The 19,999-nt window shown below is 43.6% G+C and overlaps 1 long non-coding RNA gene across 2 annotated transcripts; it reads right to left on the bottom strand.

Annotated features, from left to right (window-relative positions):
• Positions 1–16,991: 16,991 nt before the first annotated feature.
• Positions 16,992–18,333, bottom strand: LOC146445238 (uncharacterized). Of its 2 annotated transcripts, none has more exons than XR_014851549.1 (3): positions 18,092–18,333; positions 17,554–17,658; positions 16,992–17,077 (listed from the first exon to the last, which is right to left on the bottom strand). It is a non-coding gene; the product is annotated as an uncharacterized LOC146445238 (long non-coding RNA). The 2 variants fall into 2 exon arrangements; XR_014851524.1 differs by having other exon boundaries at positions 17,554–17,644.
• Positions 18,334–19,999: the final 1,666 nt, after the last annotated feature.

Here is a 19,999-nt window from a genome sequence, read left to right as displayed (position 1 = left end):
CTTCTGTGTCTCTTAGTATGGGGAGAATGTCTGTCAGATGGAGAGTCACTTCCTTACATATTTCTGATGAATTACTGTTTTCATTTAAATCCTATAAAATAATTATGTAAGTTGGTGTGCTCTTGAGAATGCTGGCCCCTGAATTATTGCTGGATCTGATACTTACTGCTGAAGAGTGTTCAGCCTTCTGCAGGCTGCCTGTCTCTGCAGCTGAAAGAGGGCAGGTTTAGATTAGATTTTAGGAAGAGATTCTTCACTGTCAGGGTGGTGAGGCACTGGCAAAGGTTGCCCAGAGAAGCTGTGGATGCCCCATCCCTGGAAGAGTTCAATGCGAGGTTGGATGGGGCTTTGAGCAGCCTGGTCTGGTGGAAGATGTCCCTGCCTGTGGCAGGGGAGTTGGAACAAGATGACCCAAACCATTTTGTTAACATCAGGGTGAAGTGGACTGCTAAAGATCTCCCATGTGAAGACTGGTGTTCACCTGCCTGGATTAGGCTGTTCTGACCAAAAGTGATAGGAAATGCTTTGCTGGACACAGCCATTCTGAAACCCAGAAGCAGGTAAGGAGCAAGGATGTACCAAATTCATCAGGTGACTTCATCTGCAGTGGGACTGAGCCCTGGTTCCCTGTGACTCCTCAACAGCTGTGTGCCCATGGCCACCAGGTTCCCAGCTCCTTGCCAGACCTTCAGGAGTAACTTCAACTTTGGAGTTGAATGTACATCTGCCAGGCAGCTCTAACTGGTTAAACCCAAACCTGTGTCTAAATCAGACTCCAAGTTCAAACACAGTCATCACCAAGGACACAGCTGCTGAACAGGCAGAGTAAGAAAGAGATGCAAACCAGAATGGTAGGCAAACACACTCAGACTTTGACAGTTGAGGTGTTTATAACACAGACTATTTGCAGTGAGATGTCAAACATAATTTGAAGTTTAACAAGTAGTCTTGCAACGAAACAAGCAGGAGAAAAAACAGCAGCAAAACCAGGTGTGAAATGCCTTGGAGCACGGTCACCTGAAGGATGCTTAGAACGAGTGACATAACTCTGACAAACCCCTTCAGTTTCCATGTCATAAGGAACTGCAACATCAGAAAAACTAAAAATACAACCTGATTTCTGGTACACATAAGACTAAATCCATTGTTCTGCCTCCACTTGGCCTGCAGGAAATTCCGGTCTGCCACTACTTCTGTTTGTCTTGTAAGCAGACTGTGTAGAGAACTTGCCACACAGAAGTCCCTGCTGGGAAATGCTAGATATTGACAGCAACCACCACAACCTTGAAAGCTTAATGAGTAACTCTTCCTGTATATCCTACACAACAAGGATATCTTTGAGTAGACCAAATTGAAAATACCATATCTCATTTTGTTGGCACTTGCAGCACTATTCTCTAGTGCAGTGTGAATGATAAATCCCTGGAAAAACACTCTCAAGGGAAGGATGTAATACTTGTGCCTGTGTTTGCATGTATATATGTCTATATAGAGAGAGTGTTAAAGTATTTGTACCATAGAGAAATATGTGACTTTCTCTAAGATGTTCTCCTTCTGCACAAGAGGCGAGGTATGGAATACAGTGCCCTTAGGTGAGGTCAGCTTATCTCACACATTTATGTGCAATTAAGTTAACTCAAGGCTTACCTGATTTTAAACCATGTACAAAGCTGTTGGGCCCAGTGCTGCAGCTTTGTGCCTGTGCCTTGATGGCACTGGAATCCATGTGTCATCATGAGTCTAAGTGATTTTACTGGGATTTGGTGATAAAGTGCATGGGATTTCCAGTACTTGCTGGCCGCAGGGGTTCACCTATTCTGCATAGAAGGATGCACGTTTTAATTTCTTGTCCTCATTGCTTGACGAATAGGCAGCCTCAGAAGGTGGTCAGAGCATTTCTGTTTGATGCCACTCTCAGCCTTCCAAAGTTTGGAGTTGGAGTGGGGAGCAGAAGTGAGCCTGCGATTGTGCTCTTGGCAGTGTAGCACAGACTCACAGGCTGGGTACCAGAGCAGCAGCAGGAAAGAAGTGTGTCCAATTTCTGTACAGGATATGATTTCCATGCTCATCAGATAGTGGAAACTGGAATAAATAGAATTAATGATCCCTTGGGACCATTGCAGACAGTGTCAGTGGAAGTTCTTAGGCAGTGTGCTTTCCCACTCTAAGTGCCCTTAAATGCCCTCATCAAGTATACAAACAAGTATCCTGCTGTTATCCCACACTTTCTCCAACCATCTTCTACATCAAATGCTCACGAATGAAAGATGAGATTGGAAGCAAAGGTGGGAAGAAAAGCTCAGCACTCGCACTGGAGAGAGGATGCTCCAGAAGAATCACTGCTGAGCCTGGTGCTGCTCCTGTGGGCTAATCAATATTCAGAGTCATTAAGGGGCCCAGAAATCTGGTAATTACCTGGAGAGGAGCAAGGTGCACAGCAGGACCCTGTAACAGCTTGATATGCCCAAATCTTGGAATGTGTGCTGCTGTGCTCCAAGTTGCAGCATCCTCGAAGGGATATATTAGCATTATAGGGTGACAAACTCCACAAGAGCACTGTCATTTCAGCATCTTGTTTGCCTGATTCTCCATTTTTAGCCTCCAAACCCGGGGCAGTCTGGGGGAGCGATACGTGCTGAGGTAACCCATCTTCCTTGCTTCCCAGTGATGGAGCTGGGAGGACCCAGACTGGGAGCCCAGCAGCACTCTCAGCTCCTAGAATTAGACAGGGGGAAGATAGGGAACAGTCCCTCTAGGAGGAGAGACTAAATAGGTTAAGGCTCTGTCCTTTCCAGTCTTCCCTTCTTAGGAGCTAGTCAGATCCTTGGAGATTGAGTGCTGGAGTGCTCCTCAGACTGTGGTTCATGACTTACAACAAGGTCTGGTTTCTCTGCTGATTACAGAGCCTTTGTAATTCTGACATCACCATGCCCCTCTCCTCAAGATCCTACCTGTGTTTCTCATCCCACAAATTCCAGCCCTGATTCTGAAAGGACCCACTACTGAGATGGCAGCTACTTATTAAAGATCCAGTCTTCACAGTAGAAAAGGAACTGGAAAAGAAATGAAAATTTTAATTAATGCTACTGATGGGTTATAGAAGAAAAGCGGTAAGAAACACCTTTGCTGTGAGACTGATATTAAACTATTTTTAAAATTACTTTTCCTCCTTTGAAAGCAAAAAATAATTAACTCTGAAGTGCTGGCAATGTAATACCAGCTCTGAGTGGTGGTGCATATATTTAGTACTTTAGTTGTCCAGTTCTGAGAGATCTCAAGGGACAGGGTTTATAACAAGTATATTATCTCCTCATCAAAGAGGTATTTTTTTTCATTTTAGAGGGAAAGCATAGCTCAATAAATGACGTTCACCAAATCCCAAACTAATTGAAGTCAGGAAGGTGCTCCAGAGGCCATCCAGCCCAAATTCCTGCTCAAAGCAGACCCAATTAAAGCAGGTTATTTATGGATTTGTCCAGCAGAGTCATGAATAGCTCCAAGAAGAGAGATTTTATAATTTTTCTGGATTCTATTTCCGTCTTTGATGACCCTTGTAAGGATAAAGAAGCTTTTCCCATACCACATCTGAATTGCTTGCATCCCACCTTATGCCTGTTTCTGCTACAGTGCATCTCCAAGAAAAATCTGGCTCCTTTTCTGTGCCTTCCCATTGCAGACAACATTAAGATCTCCCCATACCTTCTCTTACATCTGAACAAAGCCAGTTCACCCAGCTTTCCCCTGTACATCACATGCTGCGCTTCCCCATCCTGGACTGCTGCTGAACTCTGTGTTAATGTGTTTCCTCACTGGGGTACCCCAAAATGGAGAAGATATTCCAGGTACATTGTTAGGTTGGGTGAAACCAAATGATTCTGCAATTGGAAGTCCCAAATTTAGTGTTAGCAATAAGCCCCCTGTCTCGGGATAAGAAGTTTCCATCTCTTGCTGGCAATCCATGCCCATAACCAGAATAGGGATTTTGCAGTATGGCAGGAACTTTGTAAGGAAAAAATAGGGTTTTGGCAAATAATTAAAAATAAAAATAGGTGTAGGTGTCAGATCAGCAGTGAGTGCAAACTGTCACAGGTCCAAGCTCTGAATATCCTTTGAAACACACACCACAGCAAAGGAGGCAGCTGGACACACAGCTTGGATACATCCTGGTGCCAGCAGTCCTGCCAGTGGGAGCACAGCCCACTCCCACTCTGCAGGATGACCAAGGCAGCAGCAGATCATGGGGTGGGAGAAGAAGTGGGTTTGGAACCCTGCAGCTGCACTCAGTGCAGGAGGGATTGTTGAGGTAAAGCTGCTGAGGAAATAACATCACATAAGAGCAGTGGGACTACAGGTGCACAATTCCTGATGTTCCACAGCTCTTGCAGGTAGAAGAGAATGCCATGGGGATGGATGCATCCAGGGAGCCAGGAGACACTGGGGATTCTTCTCCAGGCTGGTCTTTTTTTCGTCAATGATGAGAGTTCAGCAGATCCCTTCTCTGGTGCTGAGTGAGGGTGGCAGGGAGGGAGCAATGGAACAAATGCAGTGGGTTTTAAGGAGCATCAGCTGAATGCATCGACTTGGAGGTAGAAAGAAGTGCCAAAGGAGAAGTGAGGGACAGTGGAGTGCTCCCTCCCTGTCACCAACCTGGCATGCTGCTGCTGCATGGCTAAGTTAAGTCTTTGTGTGGCTTGAAACCGCTTGTAAAATATTATTAAATGGCTTTAAATTCTCAAGGTGACTTGGATCAAAGTACAGACTTCCAGTACTTTTATTATTTGTGTTTGTGAGTGGATGGGTTTTTTAGCCCTCTATAAATCAGGCTGTGATTTCCTGTGTATTTCTGTGATAAATCACTCATCTTAATTATTGTGTCATTTAGAAATAAGCAAGGGGCTGTCAGCAAGAGAAGATTTTGCTATATTATGCATGTAGATACACATATTGTGTTTTACTCTAATAGACTGTTCCAGGGATATGAAAGGCCCAGGACACCAAGAGGCAGATGCCAATGTAGAGAATGTGTTTTTACAGCAAAACCTGTTGTTAAAGCCAAGTTCCCATGTCCAGAAGACTGAATGATCAGGAGCAATTTCCATCCCATTGCTCACGACATGTGCATGTAGGATGCTTCTCTTCATAGCCAACTCTCATCCTCCTGCATTCACTCACTCAGAGTTATAGCTCTGCCATTTTACAACGTCAGAAATCCTCCTGAGAAGCTATTTGCAATGCATATGAGTGTTTTTTAATTCAGCATTTGTTTTCAGGAGCAAACAGGCGATTGCCTCAAAAGAGGAGAATGAATGAACCCCACAAAACTCACACTGGCCTCACATAACTCATCAATGTTAGAAGACTCCCTGCACAGTGCTGCCAATATTGTTAAAATGTCACCTGTTATTTATGCCACTGCAGCCAAACGTGACATTTATGGCTGTAAATGAGCAGCAGGCTTGATGAACACGTGGAGAGGCTGAATCCCTCATGCCTGTCACTGCCCCTGGGCTGCACTGCCTGCTGCAGCCCAGCACAGGGACACTCGGCCTCTTCCGCACTGCTGCCGCAGTCTCACATCTCATAAAGTTCGTGGCTAATTGAAAAGTGCTTACTCCTCTTTAATTCCAGCACTTAGTGCTGCCTCTGTGGTTTTTCATAGGGAAGAGCAGCCAACGACCCCTCAGCTAATGAAGAGCTGGAGTTCGAACATAAAGTAGCAATTCACCGTAGGTCACGTATGGAAAATGCCTCTGCCTGCCTGGAGCTGTTGTGTTTCTTCAGTGCACAGGGGTTTTTTCTGGCACTCCTGGTGCTAAGCTGCCAGCAGGGTATAAACTGAAAGGGATTCAATTACAGCCTGTCTACTCTTCATCAGGGGTGCCCAGGCTTCCTCACCCTGAAAGCCATGTATCAACCCCCTGAGCAGTGCTGTGCTGCTCTACACAGAACTGCTGAGGACATTCCTGGGTGAGAAATGACCCATCTGCATACCCTGCCTTACATCCCAGCCCTCCACTGGCACTTCCAGGCTTGGAAGTGGCTGTTTGGTCCCCAGCTCCTCAGGGTTGCCAGTCCTGGCAGCCCAGCCTAGTGTCTGGGGCTTGGCTGAACAACAAAGTCCCAACAAAGGAGCTGGGATGCTACAGGTGTGGAGCTGGCAGTATGGAAACAATCTTATATTGCAAGGAACTATGGATATATTTTCTTTTAGGATGGGTGAAAACAAGCCCCTCAGAGAGCTAGTTCACTCTGTGGAAGTGCTAACAAACTCCACCATGTGCAGACAGACCACTTCTGAGCCTGCAGGAGTCTGTTTGGTTCTTTCCAAGGACTGTTTCTAGAGGTCAGCTACAGTCAAATAATGGTTGCAAGGAAAAAATTTAGCACAGAAATAAGAACACTGTGTTTGAAAAAAAACAATTAGATTCCTCCCAAACCCATAACCTGTCATTCTATGAGAGGCTTTCTGGTCCCAAATCTATCTCAGTAAAGACACGAAGTGAAAGTGACAAGCAACAATGATTATTGCAAACCTTATTATATGTAACAAATGAGAATAACAGAAAGTCTGGTGGCTGTGCAAACAAGTCACCAGCTAGGAAAGAGACAGCTGATGGAAGAAGATAAAACATTAATGAAAAAATCCTGGGTTTAAAGATTAAGGGCAAGAAGGCATTATTTAAGTATACTAAGACCTAACAAAATCCTTGCAATCATATGGGAGAATAGGATTCATAGGCACCTCTTGGACCATCAAATCCTCATGCTATCTGTATTGCCATACCAAACAATCCTCTCCATGGAAATAGTGGCATTAAACTAGTTCTTTTTGTCCCCAGATTCCAAGGGATGGAGGAGAGTGAGGAAAGCATTTTAGAACCTGGTATTTTGGTTGGTTATAACCTCCTTGTGATTTCATACTGAAATTTTTTTGTCAGCATTTCTCACCCATTCTCTCTGACAAAAATTCCACCAAAATCAAGTTCAGTAACATCTCTTCTCTTTGTTAGTCCTTATAGCTCCAGTGTTAGAGGTGGCAGAATTGCCAACTGTGATAACACAAAAAGAAGAAATATTCATTGAATACTTATGTTGTGCATTTGGAAAGAAATGGGACGAGCTTATTTTACAGGAAGGAAGAAATACTTTCTATCTCATCAGTAGCAACAGAGGATACAAGCAGCCATCACAGCAATGCACAGAAGTAATACCAGAAAATTTGGGACCAAGAATATTGAAAGAAGTGTCTCAGGAGCTTCCTGAAACAGTGGCAGTGATTTGTAGAACATATTGAAAGACAAGTGAAGCTACAAAGGGCCAGAGGAGTGACTGTTGGTTAAACAGCATGCCCCAGGGTTGTGCCCAGAAATGAGGGCATTACCTACTGGGCACTGCTCCCCTGCATGTCCAGAAGACCTGGCTGCAAGTCTGTCTGGTCCTCCTGCAGGCAGACTGGGCACCTCTGCAGCTGGTGCTGCATGCCTGGTGTCATGCTGATCATGTGCCAGCCAGCAGCATGCCAGCCCCTTCAAACTTTGAGTCCATACCTGGATTCCCCAAGTCCAATCAGCCTGCCACTGGTCCCGGGCAAAATTATTGCTAATTACATACGGGAGGTGAATAAAGCATTAATGAATGGGAGCATACTCAATGCCAGCAAATGCTGAAACCTATTTTCTTAAAAGCAATCAATGAAACCTCTTATAAAAATGAGATTTTTTATTTATCTGATTAAAGTTATCTTTATAGATCGCTGGAAATAAGAGATGTCAATTTGACAGTTGCATGTGTCCTTCTCATTAAAAAAAAGGCAATTAAAAAATCAGTGTAGCCAGTAGTGCACTGGTGAAATTAAAGACTGGCTTTTAGATGTCCAAGTAATTGTCAAAAAAAAGAGCTCAGTCAGTAGTTTTCATGACAACCTCAAGTTCAGTCCAGAGAAGATCAAGAACTGACTTTGGTTGTGATCTATAAATACTCACAAGGGCAGCACTTTCTGGCAGTAGATAGATCTGTCATCTAGCTAAGCTAGATTTGTCAAAAAGTGCAGCTAAGAGCAATGATACACAAGTTCCAGGTAGGAAGAAGAAAATACTTTGAACAGGTAGCAGCTGATTATTAGCCCAGCTCATTAGGCAAGCAATGGATTTAAACTTGTTGAAATCTTGTATTTGCCCAGACAAACTGTGTGCAGGCAGCCCCAGTGAGTGCTGGTGGCCACTAAATGGCTCCCTGTCCCTTGCCATTTCGGATGGCAGTGTTTCAGAGTGCCTGTCACCACATCAGGCTTTGTCTCTCTCTTTTCTTGGGGTGTGCAGGGCAGCCACCAAACCCAGAGCAGAGATAATAACATCCATCCATGACACCTCTTGCAAGAGCAATCATCTGATTGTTGCCTGCATGCATTGTTTCCAAACAGCAGCCTGGGCTGTTTTCAGGCAGCTGCTTGCAAACACTGCAGACAGACACTTGAATTTCATTATTCCCTGTTGCACAGGAATCACTCAGCTAGATATCTGAGGTCATATCACATTACTTCTGGAACTGCAGTGTCTGTGAAGTTACCTTGGGAAGGGAGGATGCTGCATAATCACCTCTCAAAGCATCTGATCTCAGTAAAAGACCACTACTGGGGCAACATGAAAAGCAAAAGATGATGGGTCAAGGATTAATTAACTAAGACAGACTTGGCTGACCAGAAATGCCCATAGGACTCTCAAATGAGAACAAATGCTTTCTTGGTAAGAAGATCATCTTTGCTCTGGCAGAGATGTCAACGCCATGTGGGACTTTGGTGCACCTCATGGTTGCTGCTCAGTAGATAAACAGATCTCTGGTTTTAAAATAAAATTATGAACAAAGGGCTAACTTGGAGGAGTTGTGGTAATGGTATATCAGGGACTTTTTCATAAGCAAGAGGTGAAGAAGCATCAGAGCAGACCTGGGCAGTGAAACAATTTGAGATGGGGAGGATGCTTCAGACTGGCTCTGGTTTACACCCATGGACTGAATCACTGTTAACAGCTGCAGTATGTTAGGAATGTTTCTGGGTATGTCTTTGGCTTCTGTTTCCCGTGGAAGGAATCTGCCTGTGTGCTTCAAGGATGCTCCACTCTGCAAACCAAAGCAGGAGACAGGGTACAACCAGGAAAGTCTCATGAAAAGCACTCACATAATCCAAACAAAAATGCTGAGTCTGAGACACCTCCAGGTGCTCACAGTGCAGTATGCAGGGGGATAATGGAGATGGATATTGGCACATCTTTTACTTACAAAGAAGTTGCTTAACAGGGAAAGGGTTTTTTTCCCTTCAAGCTATCATGGACGGTCATCCAATTTTGTGAGGGTGCCAGACTCTCACATCTGCTGTTAAAGTAATTGCACTTCTGTTCCTGGTCACACCATGGCTGATAATGACATGGCAAGGACAATTTTGCTATTCTTTTTTTTGTCATTCCCTTAGAAAGGTACCTTGAACAAAATGCATGTAAGTACTTTGCGACATTTTCATGTTATTGGAAGAAAATAGAAATGCCAGGAATACCTTCTTTCTTGTACAGCTGACCCTCTCTGAAAATGCTGAATCTCAGCATGCAGAAGTAATAGCTTAATGCAAAATCAGTGTGGAGCATATGCTGCAGAGGAAGTCTATGGAACCTCTTCTTATCTATGACAGGGCTCTGACCAGACTCACAGAGAGTTTCCCACCCTGAGAAGCAGACTGGCTTAGATGTACCATGATTGTAGGTTTCTCTACAGTGACCATGAAACTGAGGCATTCAGACTAAGAGACAGACAGCACGTAGGAGAGATCTGCCTACCTGTCCTAAAGATTTCAGCAAAACAAATCAAAATGTCTGTCAAAACACATAAGATTGAGTCTACAAAGCTCTAAGCACTCTTTGAGGTGGTGCTCTTGCCTCTTGTTGACCTCTCTAGAGAACCAAGAACATTGAGTGTCAAATCCCAGGGTTTAGTGAGGCAGGAAGTCCTTTCCTCTACATTTTTCCTCTGGACATCAATGGCTTTGTTGTGCTTTCCTCTATTTTGGTTTTCTGAGCAGTGTGTTGCAGGCAGGGAGGCAAATGACCGAAGAATGCATTCCCGACATTTTCAGTTAGCTTATGACATGGCATGAATATGCAGTAATGGCAGGACTTGGTATTCATTGTCAGAGTTTCATTTCAATTCTTGCTCTTTATCTGCCCCTCTTTTCTAATACTCTGCAAGACACAAGGAAATGACATTGCCATAGCCAATTATATTTTAGGTAGGGGATGTTTACTGATGATCAAAGGCTGACACACTTCTCTTCATATGTGTGGAAAAACATTTTAGTTATTCAGAAGCAGCACTGAAAAATCTACATCCCAATTAAGGTGCAAACTGCATGATTTGCAAGGTGCAGGGAAATGGTTGCAAGTCCCCTCTGCAGAGATTGCTTGAGAAATGGCAGGAATGGTCACTGTAATCGCAAAAGAGGGAGAAAACATCACAAATATGAATGGAATGGGACTAAGTGATACATCACCACCCATCTGTGTGAATCTCTCTGTGGCTGTAGGGGTGGCAGTAGTAAAAACTTCCTTGATTTTTGCTGTGAACAGGGATCACTGCTAATCATCTGCAGACACCCCAGGGAGCATGACTATGTCCCCTTGCTATAGCTAGCTCCCCATGCTGTGGGGTACAAAGCAATGATCCCTCTTCCCACTAGAAGGTTTTTTCCCTCACCTAGCACCAGCCAGCACCTTCATGGGCCTTCATGTCCAATGGCCAGTCACAAGTGCCCATCTGCCCCTTCATATTTTTCCAATATGAGCTGAAAACATCAGTGGTTTTCCTTTCCTGCAGTATCTCCACACCCTTCATTTGTACACTACTATTTATTATTTAAAGCAGTGCCTGTATTATTTAACTCACAGAGCATTTTTGGGATTCAATTTCCATGAAAGAGGCTGTGCAGCACCACTCTGTTGAACTGGGAAATCACAACACCCTTCTCAGATGGAACAAACACCACCCGTAGTTATTCTCAGGTGGTTTTGAAGTCCATAAACATACACATACATGCATAGCATGCATACATTTTTGTGCACATACTTTCATGTGTCTATGGTGTGTGTTGGAAGAATGTGATAACCTGCAAGATATTCTGTAAAGCCTTTGCTCAGCTACAGCTTTCTGCACTCTGTGCCGCATATCCTGCCTCTTTGGCTACTCCATCACCACACCAGATTGTTTTCCAAAGAGCTTTTGTCTGAGGTGCTGTGTCTCAGATCTCAGCCATGGCTTTTTCTCTGCTCCACACCCAGACTGGCCACTTTATCCTAAGCTACAGGTTTTTGATAGCAGATGTGCCCAAAGGATAGAACAAACTGGCCAACCAGTTCACAAACACTGACTCTCTTACTTCATCCCCAAAGACATTTGGTTTTCATAATATGATTTTTATATTGAAAAATACCAACATGTCTAGTTCGGGGTAAGACTGAGTCTTGTTATTTCTACATGCCTACTATTCTTTCTGCTGATCCATCATACAACACATTCCAGCTGAATTTTCAGTCTCAGGCATCAGAGGCTGTTGTGTGGTTTGGTTTTTTTTGTTTTGTTTTTTTTTTGCCTGTGATTTGTTAGTCTCTCTCTGACTTCTCCCCATGCCACTCCTCTTCCTCTCATTCAGCTAAAGGTTTGCAGAGCCTTGGGCTATGTGTGCTGTGTGGATCTGTTTTAGTTTCTTGTCAATTATTCCTCCCTGTTTACGGTAACAGCTCGTATCACATTTTATTACTGTGGCTCATGTGCCTTTCACATCATTGCTTTTGAAACACTGAATTTACTCTGAAATGTGTCTGGTTTTTAGTCTAGCTCCTCACTGTTTCCTAATCCCAGGGGGATTTTGTTGTTGGTTTTGCACCTTTTTTGCTGGCTGCATCTGTGTCCGTGTTCCAGGAGTATTGCTCAGGTTTTTGTGAGAAACATGGAAATGTTTTTCCTTCTCTTCTCTGACCTTCCAAGCCTTTTAGCTACTTCTGCCCCTACCTGCTCTCCCTTCTGAGCCTTAAGTGCTGTGCTCCCTTCCTGGCCATTGTGTCAGACACAAAGATGAAATGACCGGGGCGTGTGAAAGCGCTTGACAACACTTCAATATTATCTTCTCCTGCAGGATATCACAGTTAACCCTGGGTCTCCACTTCTCTTTACAACTGCCTTATTTTCATTTTGAGGGAACTCAGCGCTCGCAGCAGCACAGAATTAATATCTCAGCTGCTGCCATGCTCAGGCAGAGAGCCAGCTTGCTCTCCCAGCGCGTCACCCGAGTGTCTCACGCTCGACCACCTGTACCCCTGCGTGAGCAAGGGCAGCTCAGAGCTGCTCATCCCTCCTGCTGCTCCTCCACGTCAGTGTCCCCTTCTGTCTGGCCTGATTCCACCTGTGAAGCTGAATTTTCTGGAGGGCAAACAGGATCATTTTAGAGAAGGTCTTGCTACCGCCAAAGGAGGGAAGCTCATGTCTCTGAAAGGCACTTTTTAAAAACCCACTGTAGGCGATCTGGAGTGGGGAATGGGAGCAATGTACTCTGTTTATAATGTAAACAGGATTTAAAACTTCCCCAGACACTTATACTTTTGCCAGCTCCAAATGATAAAAAAGCATGCGTCAGGTCTCAAAACACAGGATTGTCTTTAAAATTTATTACATTTAAGAATATAAATTTTGAATGTTTATTCACTCTTCCCACTCGGGGCCTGGAATTGTACTTGATAGAACCTTCCTTCTTTGAGAAAGGAAGCTTTTACCTCAGACACTGGAGCATGGAAAATGGGAAATGCACAGAGAGGTTATAGCTCAGGAAGAGCTCAATGCTTCACTGACTTTGGCAAAACTTAATTTTACTATTCCAGGGTTTAGGATTTTGAGAAAAGTGGGGAGAAAAGAAGATAGGCCTGTATGGAAGAAGTAGAAGAAAGCCAAGAGAGACCAATGCTGAGAAGAGAGGGTGGCTACTTCCACCTCTAAGACTTGTTGTCTCTCACCAATTCCAAAAACTTCTTTCATCAGCACCATGTAACTTCTCTTTACACAGCTCAGGCAAAGTAGGCTGAAAAAGTATGATGATTTTTCTACCCCTAAGAGCCTTATTGCCCTTGGTGACAGGGTCTTCCCTACCTCTAGATCCCCCTCCTTTTTATATCCTGGCAGAAGTCTCCCTGGAAAAGGATTTTATGGTGATCAGGATACAAGCTGCAACCATAAGGTGGGGGAGGCTGCCAGACCCACGTTTTCTTCCCTGTGTGTGTCAAAAACAACTAGGAGAAATTTGGGGAGCATTCACCCAAAGTGTGTACCTGGCTATTGCAAGAAGAGAGAGCATCCAGGAAAGTGAGGGCTCCACTGAGTTATCAGTGTCTTACAGAGCTGAGGAAGCTGGCTCTGAGCAGCTTTTGTACTACACAAATGCCAGTGTAGCCATTTAAGGCAGGCGTTAGGGATTTCAATCACAGCTTGTGGTTCTCAATGAACTTGGAGCAATCTCATAGCCTTTCTGATCCCCAGTTTTCTAAGAGATAGCAAGAGCGATATTCTTCTGATATAGAGGAGCCATTGAGAACATATTAGTTCATGTTAATAAAGCAGTTGGATACCCTTCAGTTACTGCAGGAAATTCACCCAGAGTATTTTGGTTTATTGTGATTGCATGAAGATTGAAACTCTTGCCTATTTTCCACCAAAAAGCACAATACCTTTAGAAAGCCTTTCCTAATAGCATGTAGGAAGCAACAAGCCAAATCACAAATCAAATCTATGAAGCTACCAGTTCAACATGAAGACACAGAAAACTTAAATATAGGCTATTACTCAATGTAGCACCACTAAATGTAAGCTGGGTAACCAGCTGAATAATCACAACTGCTGATGATTACTTATAAGCACTCCTGAAAGCAAAGTGTGACCCTAACTGTTATCTGCTGGGAAAGAGTCTTAAGTCAAATTTTCCTTCCAAGAAATGGGATAGCTTCCAATCTATACAGATAATGGGGAACAGGGAACTAGAACACAAAGAGCACTACATCAATAGCTAAAAAATAGGTAAGGAATTAATAAAGTAGTTGTGTGAGCAGCTACAGCAAAATAAGGTGATAAACAGCAGACAACTGGGGCTTATAATGCATCTGAGAAGCCAATTTAATTATATTCTTTGACAGGATAACAAGCCTAGTGGACAAAAAATGCTCCACAGTAGCTATCTCTATATTTCCCTGAGATGACCTTGTATGTGGATTACTGAAATCCGAATGGTGCCTCTCAAACCCCAGTGTGTGCCAAATGCAGGGAGGTGTGTCACGCCAGGCAGTGCTTTGCAGCCAACACACACTCATTCTAAACTACATGACTGTTCTAGGCATGTTTTCTCAGCCTCCAAATCTGTGAAAGCCACTGAATGGAAAGTGGATTACACCACATCCTTTTTCATAAGAAGGATCTGAATCCTAAACTTCAAACCATCAGAGGAGCTCAAGACCACAGCTATGCAGATGTTTTGCTGTTAGAGCAGGCAGTAGAGGCGATGCCCATAATTTTGGTTTGTTTTCCCATCAGATGGTAGTCAGCAGTTTGCTGGAGGTGGAAAAATTGTTGGAGCTGTGAACAAACACCCTCATCCAAACTCACCAGGAAAGCTATTGCTCAAAGGTGTATTCTCCCCTCCTCCTTGCCACCCACCTGCCTGCCTGATCTCCCATGTCGGGAGGTGGCATTGTTCAAGCACCCTGACTTGTTTCAGCCAGCAAGGGAGGAGTTCTTTTCCTGGCTCTCTGTCAGGCAACTAGAAAGGGCTCCAGGAGAGGTGCAGAATGGTGTAAACCTAACATGTCAGACATTCTCCAAAGAGGAGCTCCATCTGGAACACCAGCCATGGTCAGTATATTGGCATTACTACAGTGAAAGGTATTTGTTACCTGTGTTCCTGGGTTTGAGCCTACAAACACCATGGGTTCTAGTGGTTAGAAATAGCAAAGCTGGCACAAGAACTTTGTTAGTATCACTACTAGGAGCTTAAAACATGAGCCAAATGTGGCATGAATGACATGGATCAGATTTGCTAACACACAGGTATTAGAAAATTCATGAACCTCACCCTGCTTTTGCTACTGAAGTAGGACAAAAGTCCATCTTCTCAGGAGAGGTCACACAAGAGCACAGTTTGGTCCATTTCTCCTGAGAAGATATGGAGCAAGTATTTGACTTCTCTATCCCCTACTGATTTTTGCTGTCAGTTGCTTTGTCCATGACTTTGTGCTCTGTCAGCCTGGTGGGTGGCATCCTTGCTGTGGTGAGGGAGCTGGAACTAGATGACCTTTAAGGTGCCTTCCAACCCAAACCATTCTATGCTTCTATGATTTTATGAGTCCTCTCTTATCTTTATGGTGAATGACAAGGAAACAAGAGAAGCTATTTCTTTGCAAAATTGCAAACAAGTCTCTGCTACAGGAATGTCAACTGATGATACCTCTGCCTTGTACAAAGCCTGGTGAAAAACAGCTGAACTCCCAGGATAAGTGTTAGTGGTGGAGAATTAATCAAGGATGTATCCTATCATGCCCAAGCAACCCCTCTCAGCTTGAGAGCCTGCCCATACCTGCAGAATAGAAAGAGGGAAGCATGTACATAACTCAGGAAGGTGAGAATACGCAAAGTGCAAGCTAGAACAATGAGCTGAAATCAATTAATTGAAGTTCAACTCCAACAAATAAAGGAAAGGATGAATAAACATGAGTACAGAGAAATGAAGAGATCACAGAAAAGAGTCCTGGGGTTAATGAGAACATAGTCAAGGGGGAATTGCTAGATGAGGTTGGCGCAAATGCACAAAATGTATTATCAGATGGACATTGGGATTAATAGGTGTCATGACTTTAAACAAGTAATGTAGCAGGAAAGTATTGAAGCATGTTTTGATCAGCACAATTCAAAAAGTACATCAGCCAAGTAGATAGAAATGAGATGAAAGAATGCAAGAATCAGCATAGACCCATTTTGTTTGTTAAAAAACACCCAACACTCAGTGTTAAGCTTTCTTAATGCTGGTATGAGTAAGTCTCCTAACTGTAGAACTTAGAAGAATAGGACTTTGGTTGCTTTCATGCAGGAAAATGGAATTGGCCATTTCTAATTAGCCACATTTTCAGGAATTACAGCTTTATTAGCTTGTGGCTTCACGTGCTGGTTTTTTCTGCTTTATTCCTGAGCAGAACAGCTCCTAACTAATAATATGTTGTTGCTGTGGCTGTGCCCATTGAAAGGCAGAGGGAACACACCCAGAGCCTTTACAGAGGGTGAACCACAGCTATGCAGTAACTTTCTGGACTGGGGACAGGGCTGCAAATGTATTAAGAAAGGGAAGAGAGCTCTGCCTACAAGTCCCTAAACCACTGTCAGGAAGCCCACATTTTCCAGACTCAGACCACACCCTGGATGATCCTTGTACCTCCCAAGGCTGTCCTGGTGACTGTAAGGTGACTTCACAGCAAAGACCAAGTCAGACCATTTGCGAAGATGCACAGGTGATGTGTGATGTCCGACTGAACCAGCATCAGTGATGTCAGATTTTAGACAGGTGTTGCCAAACTCAGAAGGAGAGCAAAGCCAAAAGTGATGAGCCACACCAGAAGGCACAGGTTTAACTGATTTGGAGAAGGCAGAGAAAAGCCTGTGCATCCCTGATACCTGTGAGTAAGTGGCAACAGCTGTCTGTTCTTCCACTTATATAGCAGCAGCTGCTATAAAATGTCAAGATATCCACTACAGTTTCAGTTTTTGGTGGAGGTGAGCATGAGTTACCACCTTGCAAGTGAACAGAATGGGATGGAAGAGGAAAGAAAAAAATCCCAAGGGACAAATAACTTAAATACATTTAAATTTAAAACACAACCAGGGTATCTTATAGGTAAGGATAGACACTGTAAACATGATGGGAAAATTTTCACCTTTATTTTAAAATTAGCTTGTTACATTGGTCTCTGCAGAAAATTTTGCTGAACACAAGCTGAACACAAACCACGGGCTTCTTATTCTGAAACAGATGTAACAGCAACAGCCCAAAGCAATTTGACTATGGAAACAAATCACAAGTAGGATTTGGTTGACCTCATCTCTTGGGAACATGTTAACACTTTCACTGATGGTAGTTACTAGAAAAATACCCAGTTACCACAGCTGCATCTACACTGCTAAAGGCCATCCACCTCAAGAGTGCTTACTCTGATTTCTAAGCCAAGTCTTGTAGTGGAGCAGGGCTGGTGCTAGTTCTCTCTAGAGAATGGCTGCATGCTTGCCCTGTGCATCCTCTCAAGTCCACATGGACCTTCCAGGGCTGAGGGACAAAACTCTTTCCTTCCTTCTTTCTTTCCTTCTTTCTCAGTTCAAGGTGTGTTAAAACAAAAGCCCTGTGCTGCAGCCCCAGGTGTTTTAAGTGCATACATGCCATAAAGGTTGGTGGAGGCATTTAATTCTCCAGTCCCAGTTTGGTTTGCCTAGATAGTGACTCACCTCACGTGTTTCAGAGCAGCTTTTTTTTTTTTGAGGAGAGGAGGTGTGATACAGGTCCCACAGCCATGCAAGAAGATGAGTCTCTGTTATGCTTGCAAGACAGGTCTTAATTACAAAGTGAAAATTGTTATTTCAAGTTAAAGTGGTGGGAGAAGATAAATGAAAGCAGAGAAAATATTCAGTAACTGCTGAAAAGGACACACAACACCCAGACACAAGGAGATGTCTCATTAATTACTTGCTTTAGTCCCCTTTGGGCTCAGAACATAGCAGCAATCAAATTACTTTTGTTAGCAGCTGAGGGTTCTGTTTTGACTGAGATACGTGTTTGCTATTTATATATTAATGGTTTTTGACATGTTTCTTTTTGGTGTGGGAATTAATTACCTACAATTTATCTAGAGACTGTACTTAATCCACATGTCAATCATTTATGTTTTGTAGTGTTTCACAGCCAGCAGCAGAAATAAGGACTACTAAGAATGGGGCAATCTTGCCAGCAAATGTGGAGTCATTCAGGGCTACAGCTGTTAGTTACCAGCCCAAGTATTATGTGTTATTCAACAACTGACTTTCATCCCCCCAAAAAAGTACAATGAAGCAGCACCTGTCAGTGGCTTGAATTCCACAGAAAATCTCTCCTCCTAGAGACCATTCTATGTCATTTGTCATTCTATGTCACTTGTCCAGTATTTTCTATTGCAAATCTTGAAGAAATCTCAGAGAAAAAGAATAGGAGTTAGTGAGGGACTAAGTTACTAAGATGTTGTAAAGCTAACTGTTGTCTTTCCCACAGATAAAACATAGCTACTTCAGATTGACAAGAGGCCATACATTGTGAAATCACCTACTAACCCCAGTCAAAACGTATGACAGAGCTGTCAAGCACTGCCTTATGAGAGCAGGAAAGCACTGAAGTTTGAACTGAGGTCTGTTTTTCCTGAAATTTGAAAGATACTGTGATCCAAGGGACTTGTTTCAGACTTGCTCCTTGTTAAAAGCAGTTTGTTACTCTCCTGAAAACAGCTTAAGAACCATCTACATCCATAACTATTTGCCAGGGAGGGAGGGTCAGGGAGGGAGCATCAGTAATTGCAGCTGCTCTGGAGCTAGGACTCAGAATGCAGGTCTGCCTGTGTTATCCTCTTGCTCCTTCCCACCTCATTCCCAAAAATACTGGAACACGAGACAGAGCTATTTGGTCACCTCTCCATCGTGCTTTGTCACTGCTACCCATGATCTTGGCAGTTTATATTTACCCAGGGAGAGAGGAGGCGAAACAAAAAAACAGAAGGAAAGATGGAACAGAAGGAAGGAGTGGATGAGAAACTAACAATTTCTACTACTGAAAAACCTGGCAGGCTTTGGTTTTATGGCATCATGGTGGATGGTTGCACAATGAAGAGCTGGCTTCTGTTGATAGCAATACTATCAGCAATTTCCCATCCAGCTGGGAAAGATTTTTTGTTAATACACATCATGATTTTAATAGCATGTGTGTAGGTGGTGAAGAATTGGATTTTTTTGAAACTTTATAATCAAGGTGAGAGGAGGCAAGCACAGTACAGGAGAGAGAAACATGCAGTGTCAAAATACTCTTATCTATTATCCCCCAGGTCACACCAGCAGATCTGTCCCACCCCCCACCTACTGACTGGTCTTAAATTTGAGAAATGCACCCTGCTCTGAGCACTTGGCTTTTTTGATTTGTGTATTGTAAAAACTGAGCTAAAGGTGGTGACAAAATACCACTGGGTACATCTGTTAATCTCAGAGGTTAAAAATGATTGCTCACGCTGTATCAAAAAAAATGTCTGCATGCAGACCTCGATGTAAAATGTGCCTGTGGAAAGGAATCTGAACGGTATTTGCTTAGTACAAGATGAAGAGGAATTTGCCAAAAACCAAAAGCCAGCAAGACAAGGCAATTAGTAGTTTTACTCTTAATGCATGTAAATGCAATGGAAAACTTGAACTTTGCACTCTGGTGGCTCATGTTTAAAGCAAAGCCTCCTTCATCTTTACAAGATGAAGATCTTTTCTCTCTACCCTAATGAGAGGGACACCAGCTCCAGTGATGGCTTTTGTTGTGCCTTGCCCAGTGGCTGCTGAAAGGGGGTACTTTCCCTGCCCCAGCCACACTCTCCTGTGACTCCCCTGCATTAGCTTTAAGGTCTAGAGCTTCTGCAACAGCAGGGTGAGCTGAGTGAACAAGCTGATCTGTCAGAAAACTGACACAGCCAAAAAGCAAATAGTTTCAGCAAACAGTTTTTCAGACGTTGGTCTGATTTATGCATGTGACCTCCCAAGTTTTGATATGAGGGTCAGAGCACAAGGCAAGGGAGAGGAGGCTGTTTAAGGGCAGAGGAAGTCAGGCCAAGACTGACCTGTCATCATCAACACAGAGCCCAACTGTGTGGTCACACGACAACTTTGAGACACTCAG

Source organism: Lichenostomus cassidix, chromosome 1 (assembly GCF_008360975.1).
Source record: "Lichenostomus cassidix isolate B80296 chromosome 1, HeHo_3.0, whole genome shotgun sequence".
Taxonomy (NCBI): domain Eukaryota; kingdom Metazoa; phylum Chordata; class Aves; order Passeriformes; family Meliphagidae; genus Lichenostomus; species Lichenostomus cassidix.
The sequence above is the reverse complement of the archived record's forward strand: the minus strand, read 5'-3'. Positions and strand labels throughout refer to the sequence as shown.